The sequence below is a fragment of the Otolemur garnettii genome, unplaced genomic scaffold (assembly GCF_000181295.1).
Source record: "Otolemur garnettii isolate 467f Iridium unplaced genomic scaffold, OtoGar3 scaffold00059, whole genome shotgun sequence".
NCBI lineage: Eukaryota > Metazoa > Chordata > Mammalia > Primates > Galagidae > Otolemur > Otolemur garnettii.
Window position 1 is genome coordinate 5484686 of NW_003852454.1, and position 3554 is coordinate 5488239.

At 33.7% G+C, this 3554-nt stretch overlaps 1 protein-coding gene across 4 annotated transcripts in view; it reads left to right on the forward strand.

The window, feature by feature from the left end:
* The window catches only part of PTPN4 (protein tyrosine phosphatase, non-receptor type 4), a 251583-nt gene that overhangs the window by 125400 nt on the left and 122629 nt on the right, over positions 1-3554 (forward strand). The window lies entirely within an intron of this gene.

Below are 3554 nucleotides of genomic sequence, written 5' to 3' on the forward strand. Positions count from 1 at the left end.
ACACACACACACACACATGTGTTTCTAATTCCAAGGGTCTAATTATGATCCAAAAATTCTTTCAGAAAAAGTACAATCACAGAATTTTAAAGACCCAAAAGCTTTAAAGAATAGTCTAACACCCTCACTTTCTTAATTATTTTTTTTTATTAAATCATAACTTTGTACATCGATCCATTTATGGGGTTCACTGTACTACTTTGATATACAATGTGAAATGCTTACATTGAGCTAAGTAACATCCATCACAATTATACTCATTTCTTAATAATTTCAAAATGTACCTTTGCATCATACACATTAGGTGAGCTCCCCCCAAATGCCCTTTTTCCTCCCATATCCTCCCTCTCTTCCCCCCCTTCCCTTCTACTTTCCAGACTATAATTATGTTTTACAATTCATATGAATGTGTAGGTGATTATATATTGATTTCAAAGTAGTATTGAGTACATTGGATACTTTTTTTCCATTCTTGAGATACTTAATTAAGAAGAATATGTTCCAGCTCCGTCCAGGTAAACATAAAAGATGTGAAGTCTCCATCTTTTTATGGTTGCATAGTAATCCATGGTGTACATATACCACCCTTTGTTAATCCATTCATGGGTTGATGGGCACTTGGGCTGTTTCCATGTCTTGGCAATTATGAATTGGGCTGCAGTAAACATTCTGGTGCAGATGTCTTTGTTGTAAAATACTTTTTGATCATCTGGGTATATACCTAGTAGAGGAATTGCAGGAGCAAACAGTAGGTCTAATTTAGTTCCTTGAGTGTTCTCCAAACTTCTTTTTTTTTTTTTTGAGACAGAGCCTCCAGCTGTCCCCCTGGGTAGAGTGCTGTGGCTTCCCAAACTTCTTTACAAAAAGGTCGTATTAGCTTGCATTCCCATCAGCAACACCCTCATTTTTCATGAGACATTATTTCAAATTCAAAGGGATAAAACCCAAGTCACTTCTTGGTATTAATGAAACTAGTGTCTGGGACTCCTAATTCCCAGACTTGGATGGCAGTCTCATCCATTACACTACAGTTTCAATATTTAAGTATTCGAAAGAATTCATGAGATGCCAAAATGCATCCATGGAAGGTCAATCTTGTAAGTAATGTCCCATTTCTGGTTATCAGTGTGAAATTATTAATGGTTTGAGAATAATAGTCTGAAGGAAAGGGATGATGATATAGATTCATGTAATTTACAAAGAAACCGCACTTACTAAGGAGAGGTGTCTATCCAATAACATTATCTTTAGTTACCAAAAGGTATTTGATAAGTTTCTAAGAGCATTCTCATCTATGTTAAATTTGGAGTCTTTTAAGTTTAAAGCTTATCTTTGTATACACATATGTCTTATATATTACTATTTTCAGAGGATCATAACTGTTGTTTGATGGCCCATAGACATTGAGTTTAATTTATTCAGATTTACAGTTGATATAAGAAAAAGACACTTTGCTTTTTGGTTTTATCTCACATATAACACATACAGGGTCATAGCTGACTGTCCTTTTCTTTAGAATCCTCCTTGGTAATGAGTTCCAGTGCAAGAAACAAAATTACTTACATTAAATTTTGACTTTTTTGAAATTTCTCATATTTTAATTTAAAATCTATTTATTGCAGCTTTAGCTTTTATAAAGCATAATGTCTTGTATAATAGTAATATTCAGTAAATGTATATTGAAGGTATAAGGAAAATAATAATGTGGTTATAATTTATTATACGTAATTTCTTTAATTTTATAACCAGTTAAAGTTTCCTTGATGGTCTTCTTCAACATGCTATTTATCAGAGCCTTGAGATTATATTATTCCTGTGCATTTACTTTCTTCTCCCCCAAATTGAAATATATTGCCTTGTGTTAGGACAAGAGGCTGAGTATTAATTTCTTTTAGCTTAATCTTTCTGCAGGTTTATTCTTTTAAGAGTTTTATTTACTAGTTTATTCTTTTCATATCCATTAACCTTATAGTTTTTAAACAGGAGCTTGCATGAGATTCACCTGGAGGGCTTCTTGAACATCTTTGGTAGCATGTTAAATGTTTTAGGAGGTTTCTTTGCCTTTGTTCTCCTTTAACTGTGTTGCATTTTCGGAGGGAATGACAAGGGGATCTGGAGTATGGAGCAGTGTTTTAGAAAGAAGCAGGAGCATATGTAAAGGTCCAGAGTGAAGAGGCAGGAATGCTGAATTTGGGTAACTGAAATAAAATTTCAATTAATATGTTAGTATGTCTGGTATACAGAGCATGAGAAAGGAGTAAAAGATGAAGTTAGAGAACATTCTCTTTAGTTAAGTATCACAAGAATGGAAAAGCACATATCCAGTGTACTCAACACTAACATGAAGCCAGTAGATAAAAAAAATACACACCTGCACTCAATTAAATTCAAGTTGGACGAAGGCAATTGGTATATTCTCACGTAACAGGTACAATGTAGGAGTACAAGGCACCCCTCCTGGGGGAGAGGCACAATGACAACAAGGACTTTACCTAACAAATGCAAACAATTTAACCTAATTGTTGGTAGCTTTATATTAATCTGAAATTTTAAAAAAGATGAAGTTTAAGCAGAGTATGAGCTCCTAACAGGCCTTTTGGTGTCTGATTATAGCATAACTAGTGACTAATAGTTGGAGATTGTTGTAATAACAAAGTTACCAGGAAAAGTAGTAGCTGGTTGTGGGGAATGAAGAAAAGTGGATGAGAGTAAGAGAAAATTAGGCAACAAAGTTAATAAGACTTATTGATCTGATTAAGGTTGACGGATTTCATAAGGGAAAGACAGAAATCAAACTTAATACAAATTCTGTTTTTGGCAACTTGATAGATAGAAAAACATCCAGATAGTATTATTGGTTTTCTTTTTCAGTTTTTAATTGTTTATTGCTAGCATATAGAAATGCAGTTAACTTTATCAATTTTGTATTATATACCCTTCCTAAACTCAGTGATTAATTCTAGTAGCTTTTCATAAATTTCATAGGATTTTTCTACATAGATTAACATGTAGCTACATGGTGAATTACACTGATTTGTTTCAAATTTTAAACTAACTTTGTTATCCAAGAAGTTTGGATACTTTACAGAGTTTGGGGGAAAAATACACTCTATAAAATAATTTGAAGAGGTTTATTCGGAGCCAAATACAACTGACCCAATTTTGGAGCTTTGTAATCTCAGAAGGTCCTGAGAAAGTGCACCCAAGGTGACTGAGTTAGAGTTTGGTTTTACACATTCTAGGGTGTCAGGAATTGCCAATATAATCATAAATCAATACATGGTTTGCCCTGAAAGAGTGGGACATCTCGAAGCTGGGGGCTTACATGTTATAGGTAGAGTTAAAGATTCTTTAATTTGTAATTTGTTAAAGGAGTAAAGCTTTATCTAAAAACTGAGTTAGTAGAAAGTATATTGTAAGTTAAAGAACTCTGCTACTCATAAAGCAAGCCACATCCACTAGAACAGTTAAAATTTCTTTCTTTTTTTTTTTTTTTTTTTTTTTGAGACAGAGCCTCAAGCTGTCCCCCTGGGTAGAGTGCCGTGGCATTACAG